The sequence below is a fragment of the Protopterus annectens genome, chromosome 2.part2 (assembly GCF_019279795.1).
Source record: "Protopterus annectens isolate FY-2018-M chromosome 2.part2, PAN1.0, whole genome shotgun sequence".
In the NCBI taxonomy this organism is placed as follows: domain Eukaryota; kingdom Metazoa; phylum Chordata; order Ceratodontiformes; family Protopteridae; genus Protopterus; species Protopterus annectens.
This window is the reverse complement of record NC_056730.1, coordinates 508552451-508577315: the sequence shown is the minus strand read 5'-3', so window position 1 is coordinate 508577315 and position 24865 is coordinate 508552451. Positions and strand designations below refer to the sequence as shown.

Genomic DNA, 24865 nt, shown 5'->3' with positions numbered 1-24865 from the left:
TTACTTTTGTAGTTCATGGATTTTTCAGTTTAATCTTTTTAGTTTTGTTTATAGAGGATGGGCTTCATTTTTGTTGATAATAACTTTCAAACTGCATAATAACAGTAATGGCATAACAGCTTTCTGAGTCCTTGGTTCCAAACTGTGGGACTCACTCCCTTCTTTTCTTAAAGATTATTCCTCCAATCAGAACTAAGTGTACATTGCAGGAAAATGCAACTGCTCCTTCTTTGGTAATGTATCTTAACTTCTTCTTACCCTATTTCCCTCTACATAACTTGGTGTGATTCTACTTTTCATTGAGATTCTTTCAGCATGACAATCCTGATATAAGCTCTGTATGTAACATGTATATATTGTGTCTTGTCAGTCATGCATATGATGTCAGGTATCTATTGTCTTCATACCCTCTAGCCAACTTTGATATTTACTTTCTATATAATGTGTATATATATATATATATATATATATATATATATATATATATATATATATATATATATATTGCATCTCATCATTCACTGTGTGTATAAAGTCATGCATCTATTGTGCTTCCCCTGAGCTGACGCTGAAATAGGTCTAATGGGATCAGTGTTCTACCCCAGTTAATAAATTCAAAATAAATAAATAAACAATCTAATTAGCTGGTTGATGTATATTTTTTATATATATATATATATATATATATATATATATATATATATATATATAAATATATATATATATATACACACACACACACACACACACACACACACACACACACACACACACACACACACACACACACACACACACACATATATACATATACGTTCAGGTTTATTATATAGGGCATTGATGTAGGTAGAAATAGCGCTTTTGTTGGACTTCGTACGTGTTTTAGCATATGTAGTAAGTGTAGCTGTGTTTGTTTTTCTTAGTTTATTGTAACTGTGGCAGATACAGGGGTTTAGTAAGGGTTCTGGTTAGTTGGTGGGGGGCTTTTAGTGATTGGGATGTATATAAAACTGGATTCACACAGTGCGGACAGTTTTTCTATTTCTTGCCTGCAGTTATAGCAATGTATTTTAGCCAACCTGCATGTTAACTGACAGGGAGTAGTGCATTTGTATGAGACTGCAGAACAGTGGACCTATATAAGTTTCTAATTTTTACCACTGTTGTGTGATTCCAGCATAATATATGGAGATGCTCAAGATTTCGGCAAGCACAGTCCCCTACAGAGGCATGTGAGGTGGATACTGTGCTTCTTTATTTTTAATGAAAGTCAGTGGTGTGGTGTGGGGGGTTTTATGACCAGAAGACTGGAATAGGAATTTATTGTAGTTCCATCAGTCACTAAGAATATAACGATTAAAAAATAAATGTCCATTCTTTGGCAAATACTTGGATTTTACTTCATTATATGAAAGACATAGAAAGACATAAAAGCTATGAAAGACATTATGAAAGACCCATAAAAATAAATTACACCTGTAAGGTTACTCTATAACTCCTATGCAAATAAGGTATTTGTTGGAAAGAAAATGCAATAAATGTGCAAGCAGGCTCTACAGTATAATCCCTAAAATTCCTCAGTTCGTCAGAATCATCTTTAGGTTATTGTCTAACAAAGTCTTTGTCAGCCTTAATTTATACAGACCCACTTGGCCACACCCTCAGGATTTGTAAAAAATGTAAGTAATATATATGTAACTTACTAGAAAAAGCAGAGTATATTCTAGGGATTTTACTAAGCCTAAACCATCATAGGTGTTCCTTCTCTTCACAGTCATAAAGATTAGTGTTAAAGAGTTTATTAGACAGAACATGAAGTTTTATGTCTTTTGGTTGCCTGCAGCCATTAAGATGAAATTCCTGATATAATCAATACTGACAGTTTTAAACCCAAAGCATGAGCCCTTTGTATCAACATAACTGGTTGACTAACAGTATTAATGAATACAGGTCATCAGAAAGGCCATCAAGACTTAACACTTAGAGAAATTGTAAATGAAAAACCAAATCAAATTCTCCTTTTCATAGTCTTTGGAGAGTGTAACAACTATACAAACTGCTTTAAGGGAATATTTGAACTACTGTTTAAGAACTGTTGTTTAGCTTGGTACCTTCATGTTTAACTGCTTTCACCACTGACTGCAGTAAAATGCCTTCACATGAATGTTCCTTTAGAAAAAAAAACTTTGTTAAGCTTCTTGTTTATTTCCTCTTGGATAACAAAAAGTTACTTGTGGTGCTGCATCCTCTTGAGATACATTGAGTGTCTGAAATATATCTGCTGGAGCTTTTTTCCCCTGAAAATGGGCTTGGCCCAATTGGACTTTCCCGGTCAGAACAGATAAATAAGTAGTGTCAGTCAGCCCTGAGGATCTCTGTATGTTATACGGTGATTTTTCTAGACCGCTTACTTCAGTGCACATTAAAAAGTGATGCCAGTTTTACAGCGCATAGGCTTTGGCTGTAAGTATGCCACAGATGACATGGGTTTAATAGTGCTTTAAGAGCTGGAATACCTATCTGGGATGGCATGAGAATGAGCAGCTGATACCAGATTGCCCCCCCCAGGGAAAGATGTTAACAGAGTCCTTCAGGAGGTATGCATCTTTGGGAAGACCTTGAAGTGTGGCTCTTACATTTTGGAGTCAAAGGAGCATTAACTTATTAAACAGTAAACAGCACTCTAGCTGGGAATCACAGGTGTATGGAAGCGTGCATCCTGATGGCCAAGTATATCAGGCATTACACAATGTTTTCTGATCACTGGAAGTTGGAATGGAACATTCCATTCCGTCTCTGGATAATGACCATGATCCAAGCTCTTGCCTCTTTTTCTCAGTGTCCCTGGACAATTGGGGAATTGGCAGACTTGAGGGGCTGCTAGAGGATAGCAGTCGGATGGTCACAGAGGGATCGAGTTAAAAAAAAGAAGAAAAGAAGAGGTGACAGAATATTTGTCTAGATTTCTGGAACTCGTATACTTTTCTCATATAAGCAGTCAATTTGTCTCAGTGTTATACTAGACAGAATAAAATATTATATAGTCAAATCTGTAGTTCAAGTATCTTTCTTGAAACTGCTGTTTAATCACAATCAAAAGAGAAGATCCCATGGCATTCAAAGGATATTTTGATACCCAGAATATTATCCTATTTAAAGTAATATTCTGAAACTGTATACAGAATGCTCTGTTTTATATGGTCAAAGCCCATGTAAGGAGTTCTGGCATGGTACCACTATATATTTTAAACTCCAAGGATCACACCTTAACAGTCTGATAGAGAACACACTTACTAAATCATCTAAAACACTGAAAGGATCAGTTGCAGAATGTTAAACCCTGTGAGACGCCAATGTCTGCAGTGAACTGCACGTCCTCAGAACTCTAGGCTTTGGAGGAAGTCTTGACCAAAGTTAAATGGTTGCTGCTCATGCAGGTACAGAAACTGTAAGAGAGAAGCAGCCTGAGTGGCTACAGTATCACATTGTAAACTCAGGAAGTTCCCCAGAAAGCACTATATTGTACCCCAAAATGTATCAGATGTAGCTTCCATTTCCCATATATGCACATGCATTTAAATGAAGAAGCCTTCCCTCTTAGAAGTGGTACCAGGTTTATTTCCATTTTTATTTTAAAAGGTGATAAACTTCTTTCTCACTCAGCTGTGCTCCATTCAGTGGCTGCAACCCACAAAAAATGTATTAATACCTTATTTTCTACTTGATTAGTACTTGTGACATCACCAGAAAGTAAGCCTGATACAGGCTGGATGGGTGCAGGAATCACATATTGGAGGAAGGGGATCTAAGCCCCATGCATGAATTCCACACTAGGCGTGAGGTATATGAAACACTGTGACCCAGGTCAGTTGAGATAGGGAATTGTCACATGGTATCAGTAAATTTGTAACATTCATTGTACATTACAACATGCTTGCTCCTTTGACATTTACTGTAACTTAGAATAAAAAGGTTACACAAGGTTAATAAAGAACCATTCAGCAATGGAAAAATAAGTCCTGTTTTAGTAAGGCCCAGGCTGCTGAGGAAAAACAAGAATGTCTTTCATAACTAACTGCCTGTTGCATAAATAAATAAGCAAATAATAAACAAAGTAGGGTTTAACCTGCTTTGATTTATATAGACTAGACTGACTGACTGAGTAAAACTAACTGTGTTGTATATACTTGAAAAAAAAGAGTACCATATGGCATTGTGTTAGAAGAGATATGCAGACAGTAGAGTGGGGGAGGAGTGTCCTGAAAGAAAACGAAGGGGAGAAGACGTGTTAGAATTTGTTTCTCCTGTGTGTTCAGATTGAGAAACCCAATCATAAGGGATTCCAAAATACACAAACCCACACCATCATCAGCTCCGGTAAAGAGAGGCGGGGGTATGAAAGAGAGTGTATGAGAGAGAAAGAGAAAGAGTTGGCTCTGAGTCATTGATAAACCAGACTTCCAGCCCTGTAAGTAGCTTCTTTTAGCCTGACTAGAAAAGATTTTGTCCTCCTCCTACTCTGCAGGCCCTCCTTTTTCATGATTTCACTGCTGTTGACTGCCCAAATGATTTGTCCTGCAGATTAAGGGATAGAGAGAGAGAGAGAGAGAGAGAGAGAGAGAGAGCAGTACTCCTCTCCCTCTGAACCACTATAGTTTACTTTTTACAGTATTTTTAAAAGCTTTGTGCAATATTTTTTTTCCCTTTTTTCCCACTTTGGCCAATTTCCCTTTCACTGGAGTGCTGTAGAATTCTAAACTTGACTAGAGACGTGAGAGGGAGAGCAGTTAAAGAAAAAGAACTACAAAACTATTTCAGCAAAATTTGGGACAAACTGGGGTAAGTAGCCATCTCCTTTTTTAATGGGCCATAACCCTAATGTAACTTCGAACACAGTTTATTTTCTGCATTGCATAGCTTTCTGAGCTATTTCCACTGTCAACCATCACTGTTAACAGAGATTAAAGTGAAAAATTTTAAAGGCAGTCTGTATGTGCATGTGTGTGTGTGTGTGTGTGTGTGTGTGTGTGTGTGTGTGTGTGTGTGTGTGTGTGTGTGTGTGTTTGTGTGTGTGTGCGTGCGTGTGTGTTGTATGTGTCTGGGTGTATGCGTGTTTGAGAGAGAGAGAACGAACTGCGAGGATTTGAACATTCATTACATTAACATTATGGTTCATTTCAGCATAAACTAACTGTACTAAATGAAAGAAAACAAGCGGAATAAAAAGTGCCATTATGACTAACAGTAGAAGAATCCAGTTTAGGAGACTGATGAGCTGAATCTGTACATAGCTGCCCATGCAAAAACTCATGACAGGCGTGATACAGTTTTCAAAGTTGTAGTAAAAGCTAATTTGCTAACATGCAAGTATTATTACTATTACAGTTTTAGCATTTTGCTCAGGTCCCAAGAAGTAAGCCTGCTGTATTAAATGTGTATTAAAATGGATATGTTATCCAATATTACAGGACAGTAAGCTGCATTATTTCATTTGGAGCTATGTCATAGTTCTCCTTTGGGCAGGAAAACTAAACAAGAAGGTTCATTTGTATGCTTAGCCACAGAAATAAAAGGCAATTCACAAAAATATTATTTTGATGTTCTCTTTAAATTTACATTTATATACAGTAATTAATTCATAAGGAGTTGAAATCCATGAAATGATTTGTGTCACAGGCAGAGGGAAGGACAGGTTATCAGGGTGAAAGTATTCCTTAGTTCAGTAGGTGGAAAAACGAGGGAAATTACAGTGACAAAACTACAGAGGGATTCTCAATGGAAAAAAGTTTTATTGCAGACTTGCTGTGCAGGATAACATTTTATTTATTTATTTTCCATTTGATTACTGGGAAAGTCCGACTGAACAACATGTCCATTTTCAGTGGAGGCCTGGGGAGAAAAGCTCCACACAGAGAATCAAATTGACAAGTATTTCAAAGAATACTTAACAGAAAAAGAGATTAGAAATAGTGTCCTAAATAATGCAGTTAGGTAAAAGATAAACAACTGGACATAGAGCATAAGTTTACATAGCTTAATAGCAACAAATATGTACAAATAAGGATACAACTGAGAAAAAAAATACTTAAAAGGAGATGTAAAATAGCATTGAGTTATATTTATAAACATTTTTTTTAGGTTAGGAGAATTCCCTTTTGAGTGGATACATATAAGTTAATAGTATCAATAATACATAAGTCAACAGTGAAAAAGAAACATAAAATTAAAAACTTAGGAAGCAGTAGCAGCAATGGCCCATGCTAGAAAGCAGACAAAATTTTGCTTAACCACAGAAATCTTGTCTATGTTCAGCATACTATTATGTTATTATACGAGACTGAGATGCATTTTATTTGGACATTTTTTTTTGCCAAGTAAACCCAGCAGAACAAATGCCTCTTTTTTAGGATAACCTAAAAGTATATGTTTCATTAAATTACTTGATCAGATCTTCGCAGCATGTTAAAGTGGAAACTGAAGGAATCAAACCCAGAACTGCATGATAAAAATTAATTAGTAATGAATGCATTGTCTCCTGAGCTATAGTTTGTACTCTGTACTGCTTTGATTAATGTATTTAGCAGAGTGAAGTGGGCAAAGCCCTACTTAACCTTAGGAACATCCTTAGTACCAACACCACAGTGCTATTCATTCTTTTGTCGTGCCTGTTTAATTTGCAACCTTCTTGGTGTAAAAACAGTGATGAATGCTATCTGAATTGGGTGTGACATGTAATAAAATTCTTATGTCTTCTCATATAATGTGTCCTTCTACTTATGACTTTTACTTTGTGCAACTTTTTTTTTTTTGGGGGGGGGGGGGGATTATACAGTATATTATAATGTAGGGATGCAACACTTTTGACCCAGGCAGTCAGAATCCCCTAGTCTGCTAGCATGTATGTTAATTCTCAGTAACATCCCTCATGCAAGCCTGAATGTTTCAGCCATAAAACATGCACAGACGATCAACCATGCATAAAGAAAAGATACACTACAAAATAAACACAAAGCACACAGTCATCATCATCTTCTTTCGGCTTTTCCCATTAGGGGTCGCCACAGCGGATCTGTTGCACACAGTACACAGCCTTAAATGTTCTTCATAAAAAGGCTGTGGTTCTCAGATGTATTTGTTCCAGCCATTACAGTGTTGTTTCACTTTTAACTTTCTTCATCATGTCTCTATTCTGACTAATAAAACTTAACAAACCTATCATAACTTCCTGCCATTTTCTTAATAAATTCAAATACTAACTTACTTCAGGTTTAATACTACCACAATTCACAAGTGAAAAACATATAATCCTATCATGAGATTAAGTAACACACAGCTACCCTTTCTCAAAGATTTCAAAGTACATCTAAAGAAAGGAAAATGCAAAACTTTAAGTAATATAACAGGAATAGTGCCCTGGAAGGGTAGGTGTTATAACAGGAATAGTGCCCTGGAAGGGTAGGTGTTATAACAGGAATAGTGCCCTGGAAGGGTAGGTGTTATAACAGGAATAGTGCCCTGGAAGGGTAGGTGTTATAACAGGAATAGTGCCCTGGAAGGGTAGGTGTTATAACAGGAATAGTGCCCTGGAAGGGTAGGAGTTATAACAGGAATAGTGCCCTGAAAGGGTAGGTGTTATAACAGGAATAGTGCCCTGGAAGGGTAGGTGTTATAACAGGAATAGTGCCCTGGAAGGGTAGGTGTTATAACAGGAATAGTGCCCTGGAAGGGTAGGTGTTATAACAGGAATAGTGCCCTGGAAGGGTAGGAGTTATAACAGGAATAGTGCCCTGGAAGGGTAGGTGTTATGACTGTGATTTACTGCCTTCTGACATGATTGCTTGGATTTGAAGGTAAAGCCAGACTAGAGTAAATATCGCCATAACTCCAACCCCTGCAAAGTATTATTTGCTTCATCATGTGCAAGTATGGCTTTTGAGAATACACTTTGGGTGAAGTCATGCCAACTATACCTCTCAACATCTTACAGCAAGAAATGTGGACAAAGCTATTAATAAAAGTAGGGCAAAGAGCCAAAAATAGGGACAATTGTTTTTAATATTGCACTTACAAACTTAGGTGATAGAATAACAAGTTTTGCAATAGCATGAATTTTCTGAAGGGTATGAAGTCTGAAACTCAAATCCCTGTCATTATTTTTTAATGCCAGTCTTTAATGATTTACCACTAATTTGCCAGAAAACCACAATTTTATGAAAAACGAACCAAAAATATGATGCAAAAATCTGGACATTCTGTGAAAATCGGTACAGTTGACAGGTATGATGCCAATACAAAAACCCACCCTAACTTCTCTGAAAAGTGTCACTACACCCCACATGTCCCTACTTGCATTCTAACTCTGAGGTCAGAGTACTTCAGAGCAGGATACGTGACTACATAGTTAGAATATATAAAGGGGGGGCACTGAGGGGATGTAGGATGCTTCCTCCACATAAGAGCTGCTTCACGTCTAGTTCTGTCTATGCTGTGCTGTCATACAGTGCTACATCCGAGTCAGTATCATATTCAGTAAACATGCTTGCAGTTGTGCAGTATTGCCACACCACTCTAAATTATCCCCTGCTCTTCTTTATCAGAGGTGAGGTTACTGGGAACTTTTTACTGATATTGTGGTTACTAGTTGTGCAAACTACTATCAGAGACTTGCATTTACTAGTGCCCTTCAAACAGCTGGAACTGATAATATCTGAGTAATGGATCTATGGGAGGCTTTGCCACACAACAATTTTTACTAGCTCAAGGTTGTTTGAAAATGTGAAGTTGACATGTGTGAGTAAAAGGATTTCAAAGACCTACACTGTCGGGCTGAGATATAGTGCAAAACAATGTGCATTCGAATGCTATACAGTAAAACAATTCTTATAAATTCAGCCTTCTGAAATTATCATTGAATTAAAGACAGGAACATTTATATGGCATCTGGTCCTTACCAGACATTTCCTGTTACCTTATAAATGTGGGAAGTGGAAAATGCATCAGGAAAGTTAGCAAAGGGTTATTGTCAGTATTAAAAGACTGTTTTCTCTTATAGTTCATCAGGAGTGGACTAGGTTGGGGGTAAAACAAATTAGTCTGAACTAAATATTCTGCAAAGAAATTGCACTTTGAAGCAAGTCAAGAAAAGTAGAAAGGACTGCTACTGTATGAAACAGGAAATTAAATGGTGGAGACTGACACATTGGTAATAATTGTGAAATTAAAGATTCATTGATATTTTCAGAAATCTGCTGCAATAACTGTGGTTTCTTTGGTTTCTTTCTTGACTGTGGTACTACTGTTTGCGCAGTGAGATGTCCCTAGTTACTGTGAGAGGAGATTTTTTTTTTGGAAGGGGGAGTTAGAATGGCAGCTAAATTTCTGAATGGTGATGTAATGAGTTGAGTTACTAGGCACATCCTGGAAGATGCAAGAACAGTACAGCTAATCACTGCATATGCATTGACTATGAAGGATGTGTAGGAAAGGTAAAATAACCTCCCAGATTTTGTGCTAATTTCATAGTAATGACTATCATTGTTTGTTAGCATTTTTTTAAATGCAAGGCAGATTCAGAAGATTGGGAAGAAACTGTATTTTAATCCCGTCTGGGCTGTCAGCTAGCTAACTGTTTTCACATACATACTTTTATTAGCTACTTCATGTCAGGCATGTAAATAGTAAGCCAGAGGATGAGCATCTGATTAGTTTGTGGACAGCAACCCACTTTGGTATTTGAATGTAAACAAGAAATCAGAGTTTGAATCTCATCTGCCCTCATGTGTACACTGTGTAGCCTCGACAAAAGCCATATAAGTTGCTCATGTTGCCAGTTCACAGAAGGAACATTCGAGTGGACAAAAGTAGTTAATACTAACTAAGCAACTGTAATAAACTAACTAAATATGTAAACAGCTAAGAACAACAATGGGATATGCTCACCTGTTGCTGTGGCATTGATTTGTTAATCATTTTATGTTTATAAATTACTGCAAGTGAGTCAAGCCACCATTCTGCCTTGATCTGAGTTAGATAAGCTATCAGAATACATTAAGTATAAACATACTCTTTACCCCAAACCTTACATTTAATAATCTGTCCCTGTTGGTATTTATTCAGTCTGTTAATAGATCAGACTATCTTTAACTCAGCTCTGTTTTGGCTTCACAAATGTTATTACCACTGTACAGTAAGGTTGCAACTGTACCTTACTGAATGGGTATGTGCAGCATAACTCCAGGAATCTTTCTTCCTACTCCCCTGAAAAGATTTATGGGATGAAAAGGAAGCTCTATCAGTACTGCATAGAGTTTGGAAGAAATATGAAGACAATAGAAGATCATTCATAACTGAAGGAAAAACTGGATTAAACATTTGTGGGTCATGAGAAGACTGGGAAGCATGTACTTATTCTAAAAGTCATACTTGTTACTGTATTTGTGTTTTAACAAAATAATAAAGTCCATTATCAACAGAGGGTAAAAATAAGAAATAACTAGACACTGTTTTCCAGCAGTAGTGAAGTGTTAACATTATTATGTGTTTTTTGGCACTTTTCATTTTCATTTGACTACTGGCTGAGTAGGACTCAGGATTCCCGGCAGCTGCTGTCTAGACACCATGGCATATTTGATGTCCTTTCCACTTCCTGCCATAGTGCTGTTTGCCAATGAGTGGGCCCTTGTTGGCATGTAGTCTACTTGGTAGTTGGACACAGAGCTAAATATGTATAATGTCTCCAAACAGACTGGTGTATGTTACCATCACTGGGATTCCCAGACTTGGGTTTTCTGCAAACCCCCCTACCCACAGGTTTCCGAAGACAGGTTGCTTTCAAAGTTGTATAATGTCAGATGTGTTTATTCTGATATTCTGTGCAACAGGGACTCTGTCACACTTGTCATTCTAATGGTGTGATGCTTTTTTTATCTTGACTGCCAGTCCCCACACCAAATGAATGTGCTGACTTCCTTCCTGAACCAACCCCCCTCACACCCTACACCTGAGGCAGAGGTTTACAGAAAAAAATCATATTCTCTGTGCACTACAAATAGCATGACTCAGGGACTGCAGTGCTTAGATGTCTATAGGCTGCCATAAGATGTTACCTGAACACGTTTTTAGTCTACTTGCTGTGTCCCACTCACATCACTTAACTGTAGAGTTCCAGATGAACCAGTAGAGATTTCACAACCCTCCCTCACTATTGGTGTTGCACTATGACAAGTACCATCTGTTGTAGCCTGCCTTTAGGGTATAAACAGATTGATCTTAGTGTAGGACTACCAGTAAAGCAGTGCAAAACATAAGAACAGACAACAACTGATTTTTGAAACAAACAGGACAAAGTAGAATTCTTGCCTTGGGGTAGAGAAAGAAGTGAGGATGAATGGTGGTCACATTACATCACTACATTATAAATCTGGCCACATGTTCCTTACCGACTAATTTGTTTATATAGTATAAATCATGACAGAAAGAATAAGTATTTCTCCTATCCACCAGTTCAAGAAAAAATTATGTCACACTTGTATATTTCACAGCAAAAATCTTGGTCTGAAAAGACAGAAAGTAGGAGAAACAGTAAAGGCAAACTACAAAAAAAATAAGTTGTATTAATAAAAATGTGATGCAGGAGGTATTTCCCCCCACCTTCATTCCCCTGTCTAACTCTAATCGTTTCTTACACTGCAGCTCCTCCTTCAAAGGACATTCAAACTGCAACGTCTGTTGTATCCTTGCTAATACTTTCCCACCTTCATGCCACTTAAACATTTTAATAGATTGGCTATTCTACCCTTCACTGACAGTTCTGATTACCTTTCCCACATTTGCAGCCAAATGAGAAGAAGCAGATGACTGGCACAGACCCTTGTTTGCCACTATTGATACCTGCTGACTCAATGCTTTCATTGTAATTTCTGTCATAGTATATTAATGCTAAACTTCTGCTGTCAAAATGCTTTGATTGTGGTTTATAGGTTGCAGTCTGTCTGATTCACCTGATGGGACTTTGGTACTGACAGACGTTATCTGGCTGCCTGGAAAGGTTATATAAGTTAAGCATCTGATGTAGCATATGTAAGTGAATGGGCTGTTATGTGGATATTAGGCATTGTTCTTGAATATGTATATGTCCAAAGTATTGTTTTAGTAATTATCCAGATCATAGGCTACATCTGTTAAAAGATAAACTGTGTACTTACTGACATGTTTAATGTCACTGAAGAATCACCTATGCTTGTCTGCTTGTTTAACTTACATTTCACTCAGGCATGCATATGTACTCGCATAGTGGATGTGATGTTAGACTAGCGTTAGAACAGAAAGGGTAAATTTCTCAGTGTTTTAGCTTGCTGTCCTTCCCCCTGAAACAAGCACAAATTATTCTTATGGCTGTTTGTATGCGAATGAACATAACCCTTTACTCATTTGGTAAGTATTTTGTGTATATTTCTCAACAAAATGTAGTCCTCATTGTGTCAATGAATATTTAAATTGTGAGGCTATGAATGTTTCCAGCTGAATTATAAACTGAAGCTGTTTTTATGTGGAACAGTGTTTTTCACTTTGCATAGGTACTGGCATATGCCTTTGCATGTGCAGCTGTGCACGTCTCATTTGAGCGCGACAACAGACTTGGCTACCCACAGGTTAATTTCTGTGGGGTTTTTTTCTAAAATAAGCCAGGTTAAGAGCCGCCCAATTCTCAGTGGAGTCTTCTGACTTTGTATAGCTTTGTATATCTGGCAAAACTGAAAGGCAAGGAAGGACGGTGACTTTTCTGGGTCACAGAGTTAAACAGTTGTTTCAGCAGGCTTTCAACAGTGAATGCCTCTTCAAAACTACAACAACAAATATGAATGTACTGTGATTTAATCACGCATTGTCAGTTCTCAGAGGTCTGTTCACCCTCAATATTCCTTGGTATGCATTCAGACATTTTTGAAGCATTTTTTTAAAGGAGAAGATGCCATGTTTTTGCTTGTAATGTTATACCTTATTAAAAAGTTGCATACCTCATCTAGTAAGGAATTAGATGATTTGGACATTTGTTTAAAATTTTTCATGTTATTTGCAAACTGCCAGTTATGCAAGCAAATCATGCAGGTATGATACATTTCTTTCAGTAATCATTCAGAAAAGTAAATGGTATATATTCCTATGGTATGTTTTTCTACAGAGGTTTAGACAATTGGCTACATCTAACGGCTTTTGTTTCTTCTGCTACTAAAACTCATTAATACCTTGCTTGCTAGGGGTAGGGACAGGCACTGCATTTCTGGACTTTTAAATGCACTACAATTTGGATGTGTATTAAATATTCCTCAGTAATACAGTACAGATAGATTTTTTTTTGTTTAGCTTAAACATTCCCATCTAAATTAACTCCAGAAATTAACTGCTTTATTTTTAAACAGTCCAGTTTAATTCAATAAAGGCATGCATGGAAATAATTAGGGGTATAGCGTAGATCAGAGAGTTTAGGAATCTGGCACCAGTACAGAAAGATTAGTGGCACAGATGCACTGTTCATCCAAGAGCCACACTGTTTAAATTAATAAAACATATGCTCCAAGGCAGACTAACAAGGAATATGTGCAAAGCACCTGAATTCTTTAAAGCTACAGAGTGATTTGTCAAACAGATTCCTCATAAATAAGCTTATTGTATTTTATTCATTAATTTGATAGGGGCACTAGTTCCAGAGACTACTACTGGCAGTTTAGCTCAGAGAGTTAAGAGAGTTATGGTTGCAACCATTTAACAAGGTTTATTCTGTAGTCCTACTTTTGATTCCCTCAAATTTGCCCTTGCATACTGTGTGGCTACGAGGAACTAAGTTAAGCAGGTGGGGCTTCTGGATCACCCCTAAAAAGGGACACCTGTGTCTAGTGGGCTTACCTGGTTAACAGATACTGAAGTTCTAGCTGGATGAGAAAGGAGTAAGGGGTGGATCACTGGATCTATTTATCAGGAAGAAGGAGGTTGAACTAGACACTACAACGGCATTCCTCAGTTGAAATCAAGGTGACTAATCCTACACTTTTCTGCAGTAATGGATGGAACAGAACATGTGAAAGGAGGTCTGCATGAGGATTTGCACATCAGTCATAGCCTCAGGTTTTGCATTTCCGTGGTTCTTGGGCACAGTTAGGGAAGTAGCAGTTAGGGTGTAAAAGGGTAAAAAAAAATCCTGCAAACTGCAGTGTGACTTCTCCAAGTGCAGCTGCTCACCTCTCACCCTTAGGGGCAACAAAAAATTGATAATGAGTTAAGTGAGGGCTTAAGAACATTGGAGAGTAACACCAAAATGCATTATTTACTTATTTACACTTTGCTGACCAGGTTAGTCCCGTTAGGCCAATGGCCTCTTTTCTGGGGAGACTCAAGGTGGTATTCAAACTGACTTGGGGAATTTGACCAGGACATTGGAGAACTTTGCTTACTCTTTTCAATAGTGTAGCAGGGTCTTGGATCTTTTACACCCATGTGAGCTATCACCAGTTCAGCCTTGCCTTGCTTTAACTTCTCATCTGAAGAATGGTACACTCAATAGTGCCCCCCCCCCCCCCCCCAAATGCAGCACTGCAGTGTCAGTAATGGAAAATGAATACAACTACCTTATTCTGGAATACAACCCATAGCCTTCTGCACCAAATGTGGGAGCTACCTGTTGAATTACTGAGATTGCATTAAAAAAGCGTGTCACGTGAGAGAAGTTCACATATGCATATATTGTGCTTTTAACATTTGCAGTTCGTTACAAACTAGCCTGAGTTACTGGAACAACTACCTGCAGGAGCTGGAGATGTGAAAGGCTGTGTAGAAGACTGAAATTAGAGTGCCATAGAACATATTTATATTTACAGAAAAAACTGAAGTAGTGTTTGCAGCATAGCGATATAAAATAGCAGTAGGCAGTGCTCTACATGGGTTAAAGAATCCAATCTATGTAGCTCTGCGTAACTTGAAAGCATGGATTTTTTTTTCTCTAAAGCTTAACAGGAGAGTAGTGCTTGTGACAGCTTCTGTAAATCTAAACTGAGTTTCAAAGAGACAATAAATCAGAGAAGCACAGAAAGTTATGATAACAAAGACACTTTTAGTTGCAGCTAATGTACTCCCTACCTACCCTCACAGAGAAATCCCATTGTATTTAACTTACATTTAATGGGGTTCAATGTGGCTATTCAAAATCAATGTCCGACACTGCATATGTCCCTGTTTTGCCAGAAGCATCTGCATCTCAAAGACTGCTGTAAAGTGTGTGTGTGTGTGTGTGTGTGTGTGTGTGTGTGTGTGTGTGTGTGTGTGTGTGTGTGTGTGTGTGTGTGTGTTTGTGCCTGCATGCAGATGTCCGGAAACTGGTTATACTAAATAGATGAGCTATAGGGAATTCAACTCTGGGCTCATATTTATGCCTATTGTCTGTGTTTTCCCTTGATTTATTTTATATTGGGCCTCTAGCCAAACCTTTGCAGTATCCCCTATATCTTTCCTAAGTCCTTCTTTCAGTTTGTAATTGCTGGAAGCACATCATCTGCATGTAACATAATTTTCCTCTACCTGTCTGCCCAGTTGTAGCCCTCTTTCCTTTATGACTTTTGCTAGTATTTCTAGATAGAGAGGAAAAGTAATGGAGACAGGGGACACCCCTGCCTTGTGCTTCCTTCTAGTACTATTTCCCCTGATAATCTTGACCTTGACCCCTGCATATCCTTCTTAAAATATTCAGCCATTCCTGAGGTAAGCCGCGCTTCTGTAATACGTTGAATAGGTTGCTGTTTTCTTCCCTTTCTGCTGTGTGTCTTGTATTATTAATAAGGTTGTAAGAATATTGCCCTCTGTCTGCCAACTGCTCCCCCCCAAAAAAAACAAAAAACAATCTGGTCTCCATGTACTATTTCTGGCATCATTATCTCTGCAAGCCTCTCAGTAACTATTGTCATGAAGTGCTTGCAATCATGGATTAATACTGAATTGGTCAGTAGGAGGACAGCAGCAGTAGGTTTTCACTTCTCCGTGTATAATACAGCCTTCCTCCATGATGACTTGAATACATTTGTTTTCTACTTGCAAGAGGTCTGGAGCTGCAGTGTCATCTATGTAGTGTACTATGTGGCCAGTTTAATTTTAGTATGGAGATTATTTATAATGATGTTAAGAAGCAGCAGACCTGGGTTAGATTCTTGATGGTCTTCTACAGATACAGGGAGAAAATTAGAGAGATCTTGCCATTTTATGGCTTGTTGTCTATTTGATAAGTAACTGTAGAACCAGTAGACAGAGGAGTGAGTCATCCAAGAGGAGACCGTTTTATATAGTAGTTTCTGGCAGAAGATAGTGTTGAATACCTTGGATGAGTCAAGGAAAAAGGATGAGACTAGATAGCCTGCATTTCTGTTTATGTAAATGGCACTGGTGAAATAAAGGAGGGCTGTTGCTGTGCTATGATGTGGGGGGACACCATATTGAGTCTAGGAGAGGAGGCTGTTATCACTGAAAATGACTGAGGAGGTGAGGAATGTTGATGGAGGGGATAATAGTTATGAAATCTGCAGAGTTTCCTCCTTTATGTAGGGCTATAATGAAAGATTTTTTTGCAGAGAGTGGGGAATGTGATTTTCTGTGATGGAATGGCAATCAGGAAGGAGATTGGATAGGCTACTGCATTTGCACCAGTTGTAATATATTCAGCAGGTATGTTATCAATAGCTAAGGTAGTTGGTTTTAGTTTGAGAAGAAGTTTTTATGGTGGATGCTGGTAAAGGTGAAGCTATTTGAGAAGTTGTCCTGGATTGCAGGGTTAAATGTAGGTGATAAGGAGATGTCTTTGAGTAAGAAAATTATGTTGTGTGGTAGTGCTATTGTTGTTATTATCTGTAGCTGGAGAAGGTGCAACAGTGTGTCTGGGATGAATAAAATTGTCTATTGAGATCCAGAATGCTTTAGGGCTTTTTTGCTAACTGTGCTGAAAGTTGGTAAAATATGATTTTTTATTAGCTCTAATGTGATGCTTAGCCATGTTACAGAGGTACATAAAGCTTTGGAAGGCATTCTGGAAAAGGTGCCGGAAGCTGTTGAAGACTGGGGACGGGGGGGGGGGGGGCAAAGGGTGAGAGGGGCACTTAGTGATCTAAAAAGGGCAATTTTTTATAACTATTTACTACCACAACATAGGTTCACTTGGAGGACTTTTTAAGCTTAGCCAATTCTCTTTTGGTGCTTGATTCTTGAATTAACATTTTCTGATTGGTCTTACCTATCCCATGGCTGATAATTGTATATTAGCCCTAGTGAGAATAACTGTGATCATTCCATAGATAATTTGAGAGGACCCATATAAGGGATGCAGCATTTAGGAACTGCCTCTATCCATTAGTGGCACGAGGGGCAATCCTGGAGTACATTTTCTATTCCCCATCCTTAAATCCAAGTTGCATTTCTGGATTTTATTTTTTTACAATTTGTAGCACAATGCACAAACACTAACAGATATCTGCTAAACAAACCAATACTGTCTCACAATGAAAATAGACTTGGCATTAAATCATCTCTGTCCTTGAAACTCACATTCATTGAAACAGCATTAAAACCCACACCACATCCAAAGAAAATGCATCTGGCCAGTGGTGGATAAAGATTACCTTTGGGCTGTTTTCAAATCAGAGGCCACTTGCGCACAAAACAAGAAACATACATGTGTTCTTTGATACACCTTCCTGACTTTATTAAATTATATTCCTTGTATAATACAGCACACTTGAGTTAGAGCACATTTTAAATGTATTGTTTGAACATTTTTCCAGTAGGCAATGAAGCAAAATGCATCCACTAATAATGACAAAACTGCTCTATTCAAAACATTTCCATGATAACAGTCTACTTCTACACACAATATATATATCTTATATTTATATATCTATATATATATATATATATATATATATATATATATATATATATATATATATATTTATGGTTTACTATCATAAAATCAAATCTTAAAATAAAAAGTGTCTTCATGTTCGAATTTAAACATCGGAAATGAACATTTCCATATGTCCCTAATGTCGAAAACAGCTGTGTATTGTCAAAAATGTCGCTCGCGACATTTCCGACAATCAACAGCACTCCCACCCATCCCGTAACTCCCTACCTAACTAGCCTAAACTCACAGTTATGCAGGGTTGGTTTACTATTGAAAATGCGACATGGGTCGAGGTAGGGAAGATGTTTGTAGTAGGGAATAATATTGAACACCTACCTCGACCCATGTTAAAACCGTTCCTAGATTGATTATTTTGTCTTCGACATCCTTGTTTACGACCTTATACGTTCGACTATCCGACTGTCGCCCAAGTGCCATTCGCATTTTCAATAGTAAACCATATATATATATATATATATATATATATATATATATATATATATAATATATAAATATTTTTATATATATATATATATATATATATATATATATATATATATATAAAACAATGCACATACAGAATCACAGTAGTGTAAGCCATAGGCATGTTGCACACCTTCTTGCACTTATTTTCAATTGGGGGGGCAAATGGCCAAACACCAGGGACACATTTTAAACATTGCTTGTATAATTTTGGAAAGTTGCTTGCATAAAATGTTATGTTACCATTGAACATTTCACTGCCAAGTCTTGAACCCAAAACCCTGTACACTACAGTCAGAGCAACATACCACTAAGCTAAATCAGCAGTTTCCTGAAAGACAGAAAGACAAACTTAAATGGCTATCATTTAGTGAATTAATTTCTCACTTATCACCATAGTGTTCAACCTCCTAGCAGAAAAATACAAAACAAAGCCAATAATGGGGGAATATAGCCCCAAAAAAGGGACACATTTCAAATACTGATCTTATAAACTTAGAAAATTGCTAGCATAAAAAGTTTTGTTTTACTGCTCCTGAAAACCAGAGATTTTTTGAGGAACAGAACAAAACAAAAATGTGAGGCCTAAATTCACAAGTGATGGTGGCTAGGGAATTAGGCTCTTTTTTACCTGCACTCAAGCCTCTAGCCACCAGATGTATCCAGTTGGGGGCATTCACACACACACACACACACACACACACACACACACACACACACACACACACACACACACATGATGGTTTGAAGGAATCTGAATGGCTCTGCTCTGCAGTTCATAGGTTCATAGGTAGGAACTAGGCTATCAGCCCAAGGGCCTATGTAAGCCTTGCCAAGAAAATAAATCCTTCTGCCATAAAGAATAAAGAAATCCACCTGCCCGCCTGAACGGTAAATCCTCCTGCGACATCCTGTATTCAAACAGGCATGCGGCATGCTGATGCAATTGTGCACGTGGTGAGTTATGCGTTATTGGGGACATCACAAGTGCTGCAAAAGTGAGACCCTCCCTTGCTCTATGGTTCCGGCACCCATGCATTCTGGATTTTATTTTTAGCCCAGACTTTTCAGGCTTTGTCTCACTATGTATCATAAAACATTCAAGATTTGTTCACTGCTGCAGTAGCCTTAGCTATAATGGATTATATCATGCCCAAGATATGTTAGCCAAACAACTATCACTTGGCCATGCCATTGACAGGTTGAGCAGAGCTAAAGAAAGTCAATGGTCATGATACCAAGCTCTTCAGAGCTTTCTTGCTGTAGAAGAGTGCTTTTCTGGCTGGCTTTTTTGAGGAGCAGTGGTTAGCTAGTGTTTCCCCATTGCTGGGCAGATAAGTTCCTTTCATGGGGGGAAAAACTTCCTCACTTTTAATTTTATGACAGAAACTTAACTTTTTCTGTGAGTTAACTTTAGCTAGGAAAGTGTGTTTTATTGAACTGTCACATGACTTTCAGTCACTTTTAATGGTGAGATGCTAATTTTTGCTTTTGTTAAGTTGTTAAAACTGCAATTTATCTGAAATTGTTTATCTTTTTTGCTGCAAACCTTTGTTAAGTTACTTTCTGGGGCTGGGGTAAGTGTATATCGTGCTTCTTGATGTAAAACTCTATTTTGTCACTTACCTCATTGTTGTCAGTATTACCAAGGTTTCAGGCTTCATTTTCAGCTTCATCATGGAATAACTTGCTATTCCTTGGTTCTTCCTTCCTCCAGCCAGCCTCTTCAACAGGCTACAGATCTGCCTAATTCATGGATTGGTGATTCTGCTGTGGCCATTTCTGGTTCCAAACATTCATCTTTTACTTTGGCTCCATCTGATGTAGTCCCTTTGGCCACCTTGGACCAGGGGTTGGACATGATCTGTGTGGATATTGGAGTGCCATTTGTGGGCATGGGAGAGCCACTCTTACTGGTCTCAGAGGAAGGAGCAGGGAATGCTTCTCTGTCTCATTGAATTGGGATGCCTGTCTGACAGGAATTGGTCTGCTTCTATGGAACTTTCTATTAAAAAAGCAGAAAATTAGGCTTTTAACTTCCCTGTTTCAGTTGCTTTAGACAGAAATGATTTAATGGGTGTCTTTGGACTTAGTTCAGGATCCTGATCTCTGTTATTCTGGTTTTACTGGTAAAACAAAAAAAGAACTATTTATTTTCTGAGGAATCCAGTTTAATGAATGGGGAAATAATTTCAAGGGAACAACTTTTGGTTTCTTTCCTCAGGTCACTGATTCAGATTATGAGGAATGTGCATCTTATGATAGTCCTTACAATCATTTTTTTCTGAAATCATATCTATAATAAACCAATTGTTTCAGCGAAAACATAATGATATACCAAATGTTTAAGAAGCACACTGTCTTAGTGGCATATGGACACTAGTACCCTACTACCCTCTGTCTGGCAGACTCTCAGGGCTTCAGACTCCTCCCTCTGTGTGTCTGTGGGTGTGAAGGACCAATGAGTTGCTAAAGCAGTATAGTCCTTCACAGCCACAGACAGCAGCCCTCAGTTTTTTCTTGTGCCACTGGAAAAGAAGGAGCTCTGAGAAGATTACCTTTGTCTGGCAAATTTGGTCTCTGGAGCTCAGATAAGAAATCCTTCGGTCCTCCTTTTGTCTCTTTTAGTGCCTGTAATCTATTCAGTTATAAAGTGTAGGTTTCTTTAAGAGAAGAAAAAAGTACATCTTTGCAGTACTTTATTTCCTGCTAACAGTGAAGGCAATGAAACTATAATGTATGAAAGGGTTTTTCTATTTTTTCATAACATGATTTTATGTTTGAATTTTGAATGTTTATTTAGTTTGGAAATTTATCATGCTGATTTTTTATGAATGGTTTTAGCATAATATTTGAACCGCGGTAGTGGTGCTGCGGTTGCGTTGTCGCCTCTTTCGATTCTCAGCTAGACCGTCTTCTGTGTGGAGGCATGCATGAAAGAGCGTGCCTTCGTTGAAGGTTGTGCATCAGGGCTGGTAACTCAGCACGTAAAAATCCACTACCAAACATTAGCGGATCGGAGTTCCGCTGTGGCGACCCCTAACCGGGATAAGCCGAAAGACACAACATTGCAGAGTCACTTTAAGAAATGAACTTCAGGAAGTCATGCAATTGTTTAATAGCTTATAAATTTCCTCTGTTTGATACCTTGCAACATCTGATGAAGCCTTTTATGATAGTCAAGACAAAGCACTTATTTGTTTTATAAATGAAATGGTGGTGTATATTTTCAGTGACCTACGTGCATCCGTATATCATTATATTCACTGTTTATTTTGTCTGTTTTATCCATTTCTACTGCTCCTGTGATTGGCAGGGTCTAGTATCTTTTGGAAGATGAGGCACCAATCCTTGAGCCCATCCCTCCAGTGATCCCAGCACTGGAGGATGTTTTTTAACAAAAGCCTATAGTTTTCATTTTGTTTCTGAGGTTCTCCCTAAAAAAGTATTAAGTAATTTAGAGTTCCCTCTGTCTTGCTGAGTCTCCTGGGACCCTTGTTTGCAGACCCAGCTTCTGTGTCTCCAGCTACCATTTCAAATAAAAGTCTATGTCTTCTACAAATTTGTTCTCTCACGGTAAACTAGGCAACTGGCTATAGTCTCAGGGGCAATCCAGCACTGTAGCTTTTAAAATATTTAACTGTCACTGTTTTATGTGGAAGTTTGTGTTGAGATGCATGTATAGTTTGGAAGAGTTCACTGCATTGTTGCCTGTTGAGCAAAAGATGTGTGTCAAAAATATTGTTTCTAATGTTTCTCAAGTATCAAAATATGCATTAAAGAGTATTTTAGAAGGGGCTGACACTAGTTCTAGAAGTGCAGCTTAGTCAGTGGTGATGAGGAGGTATGCTTGGTTACACAGTCAAAATTTTTCTGATAACTTAAAAATTATATTTTAAATGCTCCCATTGAGTCTGATTCTCCATTTGGTACTGCAGCTAATCAGATCTTTAAACAATGGGATGACAGAGGTGAATGTTTCATATTTCCAAGTTTTCCTCCTAAACAGCATAATTTTCGTTGCTTTCCTTAAACAAAGTCCCAGCCTAACAAGAACCAAGGTAACAAAACGAAACAGCAGGACAACAGTGCTGCCAAATCTAACAAGAGAGGTCCCTTTCCCAAAAAGGATAACCCCCCCCCTCCCAACTTATGACTATGCCAAGACAAGACACCCATCTTTTTCAAGTCTCCCATCAGGTGCTACACCTCTCAGGTTTTCTCAGCAAGGCAGCATGGCTGTCAGTGGTTTCCGACAAATGGGTCCTCAACCTTGTGGGCAAGGGTTATTGATGGCAGTCCAAAGACCATCCTCCTGCATTCAGGGTAGTTCTTCCTCATTCATTAGTTCAGTCTTTGTTATTCCTTTCTATTCTCCAGCATATGCTGGACTGAGGGGTCAAAGAATCTTTGCCTCCTTCTGAGAAAATGAGGGTATTTTATTTCCCAATTTTCCTGCCTCCCCCCCAAAACATGCATGGAGACCAGTATTGGAGCTATCTTTTCTGAATACCTTCATCCAGATTCCAAACTTCAAGATGCTCACCCTGCAAACATTGCTATCTCTTCTTCTGCACCGCTGCTTGATGTTGACCCTGGACCTAAGGATGCTTACCATCATATTGATATCACTCATCATTTCCAGATGTATCTGAAATTTGTTGTCTCTGGGTCAGACATTCTGTTTTGCCCTTTGGGCTATCCGCTACTCAGTGAGTACTTACAGATTATCTTGCCCTAGTAGTGGCCTACTGTTGGACTAAGGACATTCACGTTTTTCCAGTTATGGACAACTTGCTGATCTGTGCAGAGTGCATCCAAGTGTTTGGAATCATTGAGAAGGTTTTGGCCTTAATCACTCTTCTAGGGTTCAAGTTGAACCTCCTGAAGTCATGCCTAACCCCATAACAAAGACTTGTTTTACCAACTCCAAAGTAAGAATTGCTTTCTTGCCTAAAGTCAAGATTATTTCTTAACAAACAGTGTTTCTGGAATTCTCCAAGAGGAATGTTGCCCCAGTTCAAGAATTCCTAAAAATTCTTGAACTGATGGCATCCATGATTCTCATGATATCAGTGTATCCTCATCTTCACATAAGAAATATTCCGTTTTATGTCCGGAATTGTTGGACTCAGCCCCTTAATTACCTGAAAACCCAGTTGCCAGTGCTTCCTTTCATCAGTTAAGAGTTACAGTGGTGGAGAGAATTGCTGACTGTCAATCCTGGACTTCTGTCCTCCCCTCCAATTCCTGTGCAGTCCAAGCATCAGATTTACCCGACTTCACATGGGGAGCTGTGTCAATGGGGACGAAAATGCAAGCTGCTTGGGGTCACAAGAATGCTCAGAAGCACATCAGCATCAAGAAGATGTTGGCAGTTGTTCACGCTTTGAAGGTTTTTCTTCACCTATGGACTGCAGGTCCTTTTCAAGTGATTATGGACACACCACTGTGATGTGGTATCTCAACAAACATCAGGGTATGAGGTCTTACCCTCTGTGCTGGTTAACAATATTATCTGACCCTCCAGGCTTCTTACATTCCTTCATATTAGAATGCTATGGCAGGCAGACTAAGCAGATCCTGGGCAGACCCGCATAAGTGCTAGTTTTGTTCCAAGATCTAGTCCAGATGTGGGGAACACTTCAAGTAGATCTGTTCACCTCCTTTCAAAATGGACAACTAGGGAAATTCTGCTCTGGAAATCCTTGCATGCTTGAAGGACAAATGCATTATCGTTCCCTTGACAGGAATGCTGCTGCTTAACTTTGTTATGTATTTCTACCCTTTCCTTTGATTCAGATGGTACTTCTCAAAATTCAGAGAGAAATGCCAAAGATCATTGTGGAAACACCTTATTAGCCCAGGCAATATTGGTTTTCCCTTTTAATGGTATTGGCCAAGGGCAATTGCTACAAATTTCCTCACACTCTGGAGCTGTTCATACAGTCTCAGGGGTGACTGATAAACCCTGGTTTAGAGAAAATTCAATTGACAACCTGGATCATCCAGTTTTGACTTCCTTTAGGCAGCTATTTCATGTGGTGTTAAAGGAGGTCAGAAAACTGGTTAGTAGAAAATCTTATGTTTATAAATGGATGAGGTTTTCTAAGTGGTGCCTAAATGGGAATACAGGATCTGTTAAGGTTAATATCCCTGGGTCTTGAACTATTTGTGTGAGCTACTTCAGGGTGCTTTACTGTATGTGTTCATCAAGGTGCCTTTAGTATCTATCTCTAGTTATCTGTCTGTGGATCCCACTCTTTCTTCTCCTCTTTTGCTAAAACAATTTATGAAAGGAGTGTTGCACATGAGACTCTCTCATAAACAAATTCCTTGTACATGTGATCTCAACTATGTTCTAGAAAAATGGACCTTGCCATCTTTTGTACCAACAGCTTATGCTGATCTCAAGTCATTAATGTGGAAAACTGTTTTGCTTATTGTTCT

At 38.3% G+C, this 24865-nt stretch overlaps 1 protein-coding gene across 3 annotated transcripts in view; it reads left to right on the top strand.

The window, feature by feature from the left end:
- Nucleotides 1-4442: 4442 nt before the first annotated feature.
- Nucleotides 4443-24865, top strand: part of LOXL3 (lysyl oxidase like 3) — a 914626-nt gene continuing 894203 nt past the window's right edge. For all 3 annotated transcript variants that reach the window (XM_044063977.1, XM_044063976.1, XM_044063978.1), the window contains exon 1: nt 4443-4839. The gene's annotated coding sequence lies outside the window, so the exon portion shown is untranslated. The remainder of the gene's footprint in view (nt 4840-24865) is intronic.